The sequence below is a fragment of the Schistocerca gregaria genome, chromosome 6 (assembly GCF_023897955.1).
Source record: "Schistocerca gregaria isolate iqSchGreg1 chromosome 6, iqSchGreg1.2, whole genome shotgun sequence".
Taxonomy (NCBI): domain Eukaryota; kingdom Metazoa; phylum Arthropoda; class Insecta; order Orthoptera; family Acrididae; genus Schistocerca; species Schistocerca gregaria.
This window is the reverse complement of record NC_064925.1, coordinates 319,153,698-319,165,365: the sequence shown is the minus strand read 5'-3', so window position 1 is coordinate 319,165,365 and position 11,668 is coordinate 319,153,698. Positions and strand designations below refer to the sequence as shown.

The 11,668-nt window shown below is 39.2% G+C and overlaps 1 protein-coding gene across 2 annotated transcripts in view; it reads left to right on the top strand.

The window, feature by feature from the left end:
* Positions 1-614: 614 nt before the first annotated feature.
* LOC126278379 (tetratricopeptide repeat protein 21B-like) overlaps positions 615-11,668 on the top strand; it is a 268,639-nt gene continuing 257,585 nt past the window's right edge. The window contains exon 1 of one of the 2 annotated variants that reach the window (XM_049978457.1): positions 615-684. The gene's annotated coding sequence lies outside the window, so the exon portion shown is untranslated. Of the gene's footprint in view, positions 771-11,668 lie in introns of both variants that reach the window. The other variant, XM_049978456.1, reaches the window with a different exon arrangement.

The following is an 11,668-nucleotide window of genomic DNA, read 5'->3' as shown; positions in this document are numbered from 1 at the left end:
ATAGGCTTAAATGAGAATATGTGGAATTAATACTAAATTTCATCAACATCAAAACTGGATTGTGAAATATAATTACAACATTTTCTGTTATTGGCAGATTCAATCCATTGAAAGGAACGTTGCATAAAAATACAAAGCTACTCGTAAACTGTTTCAATCGGACACAAAATCCTCGAGAGAGCTACAGTAAGTTCAGCTACTGAATAACAAAATTCAGCTTCACGTTATTGAATTAAATCGGTGACAGCAATCGGCGATGAAACAGCGGATTCAGACTAATCTATCTGTTTACTTCTCGTAGAAACGTGTATATTACTTAATTAAGATAATAAGAGCTGGAACACTTTTCTTGTGAAAAATTTCTCGTAAAACTTACCCAAGCTTTTAGGCGTGGGAAATATTTTTGAAGAATATGTTTTGTTAAGTACTTCATTATGGTAAACTGGGTCCTAAAAAGGGCATAAGCAACCTCGATGATTAACATACAGTTTTGTATTTCGCATGGAGTGGATCTAGTAGCTCCTTGTCCTTTGCGAATGTGTAAGCTTACTCTGTCTGTCACCTGGAAGCGCTACAGCAGCAGACCGCAGGCAGGCCGAGCAAAATCGATTGGCACTAAGGTTTGCTGCCCCTAGACTACAGCTGTGAGTTTATTGCCTTTGGAAGGTTACCATGCCAACGAAAGTAAGCGTTGTAAACGCAGTGAAGAGCCAAAGCGGGAATGGTTGTAAACCAGTGGTTTGGTATTGTAACATCCTGACAATAATACTGTGAGTACGAATTCGTGAGATTCGTACTGTTACGGAACGTGAAGCTTGTATTACGACGTAATACAAGTCGGCTTTTTCAATCTAGATTGCCGGTCAACAATTTATTTCTTACGGAATTCAAACCAATAATATAAACAGAAACCCCAGTTCCTTTTTTTTAATGTGTACAGTGTGAATTAATGATTTTCTTTGATTCTATGCAGTTGTTCTTAATTAGTTTGTTCTCTACTATGTTGTAAATGAAATCTGTTGTCGGAACGAACTTGTGTTCACTGATTGTTAATGACGTTTATGCTTTGAATTGACATTGTGACATTATTCAACGCCCTGTGTGTTTGAGCATGCAAAAGCCTAATTTGGGACCAGCTGTACTTAAAGGCAACACATTTACGAAATGCTGTTTAGTGAAGTTCAACAGTTTTTTACGCAAGTGCTACGTACTGTCATTGTGTTACGATATGCCGCCAGGAGAACTTAGGATAGCTGTTGTTTTTAACTACAAATTAGCGAATATAATATGTTGCTCGCAATTACGAAGTATGATTCATTTGCACATCTTAATAATTCATGGGACTAGAAACACGAAACGGGTGCCCAAAACGCATACGTTGATATTGAAAAATGATTTAGCCTAGAGATATTCTGGCACTGACTTAGGATCGGGTAAATTGCAGAGAAGTCTTAACAAGAGGTCATTTTTGTTAAATCTGCAATGTCGCATGCGCTCTAGAAATCAAGTAAAACGCGCGCTTTTTTTTTTTTTTTTTTTTTTAATTTTATAAGTTGCAAAGAAAAGTTGTCAGGAAATACCACGTTAGAAAATAAGCATATTACTTGTTGATTTCCTGTCAGATAATAATGATGATGATGGAGAGCATCTAGTGGGGTACGTCTTTAGGTGTGGATTATTGCATGCCGTGTAGTTCCATGCACTGCTTGAAATCCTGGTGTAACAGCTACTGTGAATAGGTGAGTGAAATTGAATCCATGTGTAACACATGAGGCAAAGTGAATGACACAACAGAAATGGTTGCTCAAAATTTAAAGGGAGATTACAGTAGGCCTAATCATTAAGTCACAAAACAATTGGTTCTTGCACGGGCTCTGACGGCATTTGTAGCAGCGTCGATCTGAACTATTTCCACATCTCAGAAACTATTTCTTCATAAAGAAATCTGTGGAACACAAACGAATGGAAGAGTATTAATATTATGTGATTATTTGGTAAGAATACACTTGAACTATTTTTACAGAAATGCACATAAACTAGTCACCTTTAGTTACAGATCCAGTTTTAGTCTCAGTAAGTTTTGTTTTGAGATAGTAGCCTACACAGTGGAATAGTCACTCAATTTTCACTGTGTAACTTGCTATAGACGTATGCCTTTTTCAATTTCCTTTTTTTGAAGGATTTTATATTAAGAAGGCAGAATATTATGTTGTTGTCTTCAGACCAAAGACTGGTTTGATGCAGCTCTCCATGCTACTTTATCGTGTGCAAGCTTCTTCATCTCCCAGTACCTATTGCAACCTACATCCTTCCGAATCTGCTTAGTGTATTCATCTCGTGTCTCGCTCTACAATTTTTACCCTCCACACTCCCCCCCCCCCAATATTAAATTGTTGATCCCTTGATGCCTCAGAACATGTAATAACAACCGATCCCTTTTTCTAGTCAAGTTGTGCCACAAATTTCTCTTCTCCCCTATTCTATTCAGTACCTCCTCATTAGTTACATGATCTACCCATCTAATCTTCAGCATTCATCTGTAGCACCACATTTTGAAAGTTTTTATTCCCTTCTTGTCCAAACTATTTAATCATCCATGTTTCACTTCCATACATGGCTAAACTCCATACAAAAACATTCAGAAACGACTTCCAGTCAACAAATTTCTCTTCATCAGAAACACTTTCATTGCCATTGCCAGTCTACATTTTATATCCTCTCTACTTTGACTGTCATCAATTATTTTCCTCCCCAAATAGCAAAACACATCTACTACTTTTAAGTGTTTTGTTTCCTAATCTCAATCCCTCAGCATCACCCGATTTAATTTGACTGCATTCCATCATCCTTGTTTTTCTTGTTTGATATTCATCTTATATCCTTCTTTCAAGATACTGTCCGTTCCATTCAACTTCTCTTCCAGGTCATTTGCTATCTCTGACAGAATTTCAATGTTGTCAGCAAACCTCAAAGTTTTTATTTCTTCTCCGTGGATTTTAATTCCTATTTCTTTTGTGCCTTTACTGCTTGCTAAATATAAACAGATCGAATAACATCCAGGATAGGCTACAACCCTGTCTCACTCCCTTCCCAACCACTGTTTCCCTTTCATGTCCCTCAGCTCTTGTAACTGCCATCTGATTTCTGTACAAATTGTAAATAGCCTTTTGCTCCCTGTATTTTACCCTTGCCACCTTCAGAATGGGAAAGAGAGTGTTCCAGTCAACACTGTCAAAAGCTTCCTCTATGTCTGTAAATGCTAGAAACTTAGATTTGCCTTTCCTTAACCTATCTTCTAAGATAAGTTCTAGGGTCAGTATTGCCACACATGTTCCAACATTTGTACGGAATCCCAACTGGTTTTCTCCAAGGTTGACTTCTACAAGTTTTTTCATTCATCTGTAAAGTATTTGTGACCAGGGGAGAGAAATCCCTTAAGACACCTTGAGCACTGGCTGCAGAATTTGAGGCTTGTGCTGCACAGTCAACTGTAGCCACAGCAATTTATCAACAACTGCCAGGGAAATAGGCTTCCTCCCTCTCCCTGCTGCACCACTTAATTGACCTGGTTCTTCAGATTTCTTGATCATATTCTTCAGCCCATTTACTGAGATGAGGCCTCTTTGCAACTGTTCCTGTTGGCTATATTCCTGCATTGTAGTGTTGTTGTTGCTGCCATTCTGATAAAACAACTTTACCAGCAGTACAGGGTCTTTCTTATCAAAAGCCATTGCATTTCATACAAAAACTTCAACCTTCGTAACACTTTACACCAACAGTCACGACACAAAAGAAATGAACACATGTCACCAAGCGACAAACAGCATACTGACATCAAAACAGAAAATATTTCATACTCTACCCACTTATAGTGGCATATTTTCACATGGTGCCAGGAAGTGGAACTATTATTTTTTCGAGCGTACTTCATGGGCATACCAATTAATGAACATACCTACGATGTTTCAGCGTCCTGCAGGTGTATACAGCCCCACACTCAGAATACTGAAACTTAAATTATAACCATCAGGTATATATGCACTGCTAATGAAGACATTGACAACTTACTTGTTTCACAGTGGACTATTCCAGATTTAACCTCAGATCTGTGTCACTTCAGTGGATTGTTTTTCCAGCATGCCAGTCACTAACATCCATCACACATCTCCCTTGGTGGTGATGTCAAAACAAACTCATTGTAGAATGTTTCTAAATGGGTCTAATTTGAGCTGCTGGCAATGCTGTCTTTTCTAGTGACTGCTCACATTTTGGTGGCACTGTTTCGTTATGTGACAGTATGAAAAAGAGTGTTCAAAATATCCATGATTTCCCCTTCCCCCTGACAGTGGTAGAGAGAACTGTTGCTTTACTAGGGGAGGAGTTGGGAGAATTATTGGAGAGTGTAGTTTGAAGAAAGAAACAGAGGGAAAATTCTTAAATTTTGCAGTTAACTCCCACCATTACAGCAAACATGTTTTTTTAAGGGAGTGAGACGATGTACTTTAGGAGACTGATGGGGAAAGTATACAACAGCTGAAATTTATTGTAATTTTCATAAATACAGAAGTATCAATGGTGACCCAGGCTGTAACTTAATGAAAGTGTTTAGTAGATGGACATTTGAAGTACTAAACTGAAGGTTTACTGCTACAATACAGGGCCCAAATGACCTGAGCTATGAAACAGAAATAGAATACGTTAAGCAACAAGTGATTAGAACAGGAGAAGAAACTACAAGTTCATAGACACAGTCATAAAATCATAACAAATGCTGGTAACAGTACAGACACTTAAGCAGTAGTTAGGGTATCAACCACTGCCCAACTTCAAGATAAAGTGATGAGTCATGGATATGAAAATAGGGAATAAAAGAAATTTTTGGGCTGGGTTTCAAGCCCTTGTCCTGCTTCATAATAGTAAGTTTGATTTTGCAGAAATATTTTCAGTTCTGAAGTTGTGGCATAACATTTAAGAGTACATGGGCAGATCCAGTAAGTGTCAATTTAGTGACACCTCCATTGAAAAGTAGGAGAGTGGAGGAATGAGAATATGAGAACATATCCTACATAAAAAGAGAGGAGTATAAGGATGAGTATGTGACGAAAGGCCTGTGGAGGCTGAAATCAGAGCCCGCCTTAAAAGCAAATGAAAAGTAACACTGTATCAGCTGCATAATGTATTTCATATTGACATCTCCATCTACTGCCTGGGATTTGAGACCATTCTCAACTTTTTTTCCAAGGCTGGCAAAAGTGGTTAGAACAACTATCATCATTTGTGTGACCTGAGCACAGATATCAGTTTGCAGCAAAATTCTGAGAACTGATTGGTTTCCTGTGACCTGGAGCTCAGTTGAAGGTGTACACAAGAGACATAGTCAATTCTGTAATGAACTATGCTGTAGATTCCTCAAGGTATGGTAACAGATGGAGTTGTATAAGCTCAATGTGGATAAGTCAGGTGTGTGGTGTACATAGAAAACTGCTACTGATGGTAGAATGAAAGTGTCATAGGCTTGAGATCCCCATGCAGAAATATGCTGTCAGAGAAACCGATGGAATGTATCTTGGAAAGATAAATTAGACTTTTTAGGAAGTGCAGTGTTTGAGCAACAAGTAGAAACCGTAGAGTTAGTGAGGCTCAAAATGAATACAAGTGGAAACTCAAATGAGCAAGAGTAATAATATGAGTGGAGTTAAATTAGTAATCACACATTTGTAAGGGCCACCAGATTCAGACATACTGGTTGCAAAGTTATTTCGAAATATCACATCACGATAGCACAGAAATACCTGAGTGGTATCAGTAGTAGTGAATGACTTTACCTTTCCTAGTGTTGAGTGGCAGTTATGTGTGCATTGCCAATTTTAAGTACAGACTGTCTTGATAAGTAGTACTGAATACATTACCAGACAACTGCCTGGAACAATGAATCTGACAATCCACATGCAAAAGTAATATTGTAGACATTCTGGCTACAAACAGACCTTATATTTGGAAGTGTTAGCGAAGAGACAGGGGTTAGCTAACATGATGCTGTTACAGTGACACTGGCCACAAAAGACAATATTACTCAAGAAATTTTGGAGAGAGTATTTGTTTTGTATAGCTGATAGTCACTAACAACCTAATTAAAAGAAAATGTGAGAGTGTTAGTTGCAGATCAAGAAATAGAAAAATTGAGGTTACAGTTCAAACACATAAAAAATGACACTTTAGATAAATATGCAGCAAGTGAAGTAATAAATGACAGAAAAAGGCCTGCCATGGTTTGACTCGTCTGTCACGAGGCAGACTGTAATGCAGCAGAGCTGCTTGCTGTGGTCTGCGGTGGCCACACAGCAGTTAGCATGTTAATGGACCATTCTTAGAATGGTAAAAAGATGGATTGTTATACTCCATTGCAACAATGATTGTATTGAAACTGATATGGAACACTTAATAGCAGTTCATGCATTCATATGAACCCTACAGAGATATTTATACTCAGGGTCTATCAAGACATGTATCAAGAGGTTCTAGGAAATTGTCGTATGTACTGTTTGTTCATAATATGTTGAACCTTCATGGAGTGGCTGTCAGGAACTGCAGCAGGTGTGCCTTGCTCCTACATTAGACTTCCTGAGAGGAAAGGAGAGATGAAGGGAATGCTGCGGAGACTCTTTCATGCCATGTTGGCACCATTACCTGTGTTTTATACTAACATGGAAGCAGAGCTGACACATGAAGAAATACTTTCAGTGCTCAGAGAAAAATGACTGTTTTCCAACTAGTGCTGATTTTTTCATCATTGGCTGTGTGAGTAAAAAGGGTCTTAATTTATTGTTGACAAACAGCAAAGGCAGTGAATGGATATCAACCTTATGTCCAATTTGTTATGTGTCAGTCTTGTTGATACAGAATAAAACAGAAAGAAAGCTGAAATATTAAATTCCACATTTTTATTTTCACATGTGGGGAATTACCCCTACATGCACTCACAAATGAAGCACACTGGAAACACTGGAATAATCATACTCAGTATTGAAAAACAAATAAAACTGTTCAAACGTAGAAGTCACCAGGACCTGAGAGGACTCCTATTTGAGTTTACATTGAATTAGCCCATTTATTAGCCTATTTATTTAGACTCTCTTTCTCTCTCTCTCTCTCTCTCTCTCTCTCTCTCTCTCTCTCTCTCTCTCTCTCTCTCTCTCTCTCTCTCTACAAATAGTCATGTGACAGAAAAAGTGGACACTCCTGTTTACAGAAGGAATGAAAAAATTGAGACACAGGATTACAGACTAATGTCACTAGTTTGAGTCTGTTGTAGGTCACTGCAGCAAATACTGAGGTCAAACAGTTTGAGCAGCACAGAGAGTGAACATTGAAATAAATTTGGACTTCTTCATTTAAATGTAAGAAGCCTGTTATGTAAGAAAGAGTAGCTTCTTACTATTACAGGAAACAGAAAAATCAAAGAATATTTCTACAGATGTGTTATGCAGAACAGAATATTATTTGAAAATCATACAAATGAAGCAGTTGCACCAGAGGGTTCCTAGTTAGTATTACATTATTATAGTAATAATAGACACATCAAAAAAAGTTTTCCATCAGCACGGTTCCCAGAACTCCTGAAGATAGATGTTGACTGTCAATATTGTATTACAGACACAGTCCCTCTGACTATTCATCGATGTCACTAAATCCGCACCAAGATGTAAACAACCATGCATGAGCAGTGCCTATTAGATGGAGGGGGTCTGACAGCCGATCAGATCCAGTAATTCCACCTGGAAAGAGGTACACAGCTCATGTTGTGTGTAGTTCAACCAATCTTAGGCAGTAAAACCACATTGTTACTTTGTGCCAGGAAAAGCTATCAACAAGAAAAGTGTCCAGGCGTGGGCTATTACTGCAGTGGATGACTGCTACCTACGGATTATGGCTTGGAGGAATACTGACAGCAACGCCACCATGTTGAGTAATGCTTTTCGTGTAGCCACAGGACGTTGGGGCTGCATGATGCGCAACTTCACTCCCAACGTCCATGGCGAGGTCCATCTTTGCAACTGCAACACCATGCAATGTAGTGCAAATGGACCCAACAACATGCGGAATTGACCGCTCGGGATTGGCATCACGTTCTCTTCACTGACGAGTGTAGCAATGCCTTCAACCAGTCAGTCTTCAAAGACGTATTTGGGGTCACTGTCCAGCAAGTGCAGCAATGTGGAGATTTCCTGCTGATTTTGGGTGACATTATGTAGGCCGACGTACAGTGCTGGTGGTCATGGAAGACACCGTAATGGCTGCACGATATGTGAATGCCATCCTCTGACTGATAGTGCAACCATATCAGCTGCATATTGGCGAGGTTTTCGTCTTCATGGACAACAAATTGTGCCCCCACCGTGCACATCTTACGAATGACTTCCTTCAGGATAACGACATCGCTCAACTAGAGTGGCCAGCGTGTTCCTCAGACATGAACCCTGTCGAACATGCCTGGGATGGATTGAAAAGGGCTGTTTATGGATGACTCTGAGCGATCTACACCAAATCACTGTTGAGGAGTGGGATAATCTTGGCCAACAGTGCCTTGATGAACTTCTGGATAGTGTGCCACGACGAATACAGGCATGCATCAATGCAAGAGGATGTGCTACTGGGTGTTAGAGGCACCGGTGTGTACAGCTATCTGGACCACCACCTCTAAAGGTCTCGCAAATTTGGTGGTACAACATGCAATGCGTAGTTTTCATGAGCAATCAAAAGGGCGGAAATTATGTTTATGTTGATCTCTATTCCAGTTTTCTGTACAGGTTCTGGAACTCTCGGAACCGAGGTGATGCAAAACTTTTTTTGATGTGTATATAATGAATGGGAGAGTGCAGCATACCCAAAAAGTAGCATAAAGCCCCAAGCCATAGAGTTAAGAGAGTACTGCAGTGAACATTTAATTGAATGCTGTGCATTGGTGATAAATAGGAAACATATAACACAGCTGTTCTGACAGTGTAAAATCCCTACAATTCTTAACAGAAAGTCAAGTGTATGTTACATTTTCAATATTGATTGATCTTGAGTATTATTGACTGGGCACTGGAACTTTTTGATGTTGGTTTGTCTCACACAACATTCTCAACACAAATAGGACATAACACAAAAATGATAGATAATTTATTTTTAAATCCTATTACCATGTATGAAATAGACGTTAACCCTCTAATAAATGGCGTTTGTGGCCATAATGATCAAATTCCAGAAACAAAGAATCCCGTTCAGGAATATTGTTGTTGTTGTGGTCTTCAGTCCAGAGACTGGTTTGAGGCAGCTCTCCATGTTACTCTATCCTGTGCGAGCTTCTTCATCTCCCAGTATGTACTTCAACCTACATCCTTCTGAATCTACTTAGTGTATTTATCTCTTGGTCTCCCTCTACGATTTTTACCCTCCACACTGCCCTCCGGTACTAAATTGGTGATCCGTTGATGCCTCCGAACATGTCCTACCAACCAATCCCTTCCTCTAGTCCAGTTGTGCCACAAATTTCTCTTCTCCTCAATTCTATTCAGTACCTCCTCATTAGTTATGTGATCTACCGATCAAATCTTCAGCATTCTTCTGTAGCAAAAGCTTCTATTCTTTTCTTGTCCAAACTATTTATCGTCCATGTTACACTTCACTACATGGCTTCACTCCATAAAAATACTTGCAGAAACAATTTCTCTTCTTCAGAAACGGTTTCCTTGCCATTGCCAGTCTACATTTTATATCCTCTCTACTTCGGCCATCATCAGTTATTTTGCTCCCCAAATAGCAAAACTCATCTACTACTTTGTGTGTCTCATTTCCTAATCTAATTCCCTCAGGATCACCCGACTTAATTCAACTACATTCCATTATCCTTGTTTTGCTTTTGTTGATGTTCATCGCATATCCTCCTTTCAAGACACTGTCCATTCCGTTCAGCTGCTCTTCCAAGTCCTTTGCTGTCTCTGACATAATTACAGTGTCATCGGCGAATCACAATGTTTTTATTTCTTCTCCATGGATTTTAATTCCTGCTCCGAATTTTTCTTTTGTTTCCTTTAGTGCTTGCTCAATATACAGATTGAATAACATCGGAGGCAGGCTACAACCCTGTCTCACTCCCTTCCCAACCACTGCTTCCCTTTCATGCCCCTCAACTCTTATAACTGCCATCTGGTTTCTGTATAAAATGTAAATAGCCTTTCGCTTCCTGTATTTTACCCCTGTCATCTTCAGAATTTGAAAGAGAGTATTCCAGTCATTGATGTCAAAAGCTTTCTCTAAGTCTACAAATGCTAGAAACTTAGGTTTGCCTTTCCTTAATCTGTTTTCTAAGATAAGTCGTAGGGTCTGTACTGCCTCACGTGTTCCAACATTTCTACGGAATCCCAACTGATTTTCCCCGATGTCGGCTTCTACCAATTTTTCCATTCGTCTGTAAAGAATTCGTGTTAGTATTTTGCAGCCATGGCTTATTAAGCTGATAGTTCGGTAAATTTCACGTCTGTCAACACCTGCTTTCTTTGGGATTGGAATTATTATATTCTTCTTGAAGTCTGAGGGTATTTCGCCTGTCTCATACATCTTGCTCACCAGATGGTAGAGTTTTGTCAGGACTGGCTCTCCCAAGGCTCTCAGTAGTTCTAATGGAACGTTGTCTACTCCTGGGACCTTGTTTCAGCTTAGGTCTTTCAGTGCTGTCAAACTCTTCACCCAGTATCATATCTCCTATTTCATTTTCATCTACATTCTCTTTGATTTCCATAATATTGTCCTCAAGTATGTCACCCCTGTACATTCCTTTTATATACTTCTACCATCTTTCTTCTTTCTCTTATTTGCTTCGAACTGGGTTTCCATCTGAGCTCTTGATACTCATGCAAGTGGTTCTCTTTTCTCCAAAAGTCTTTTTACTTTTCCTGTAGGCAGTATCTATCTTACCCCTAGTGAGATATGCCTCTACATCCTTACATTTGTCCTCTAGTGATCCCTGCTTAGCCATTTTGCACTTCCTGTTGATCTCATTTTTGAGACGTTTGTATTCCTTTTTGCCTGCTTCATTTACTACATTTTTATATTTTCTCCTTTCCTCAAGTAAATTCAATATATCTTCTGTTACCCAAGGATTTCTACTAGCCCCCATCTTTTTACCTAATTGATCCTCTGCTGCCCTCACTATTTCATCCCTCAAAGCTACCTATTCTTCTTCTACTGTATTTCTTTCCCCCATTCCTGTCAATTGTTCCCTTATGCTCTTCCTGAAACGCAGTAAAACCTCTGGTTCTTTCAGTTTATCCATGTCCCATCTCCTTAAATTTCCACCTTTTTGCAGTTTCTTCAGTTTTAATCTACAGGTCATAACCAATAGATTGTGATCAGAGTCCACATCTACCCCTGGAAATGTCTTACAATTTAAAACCTGGTTCCGAAATCTCTGTTTTACCATTATATAGTCTATCTGAAACCTTCGAATATCTCCAGGCGTCTTCCATATACACAACCTTCTATGATTAAGTTATGCTCTGTGCAGGATTCTACCAGGCGGCTTGTTCTGTCATTCCTTACCCCCATTCCTTACTCACCCACTCCATTTCCTTTTCTTCCTTTTCCTACTATCGAATTCCAGTCCCCCATGACTATTAAATTTTCC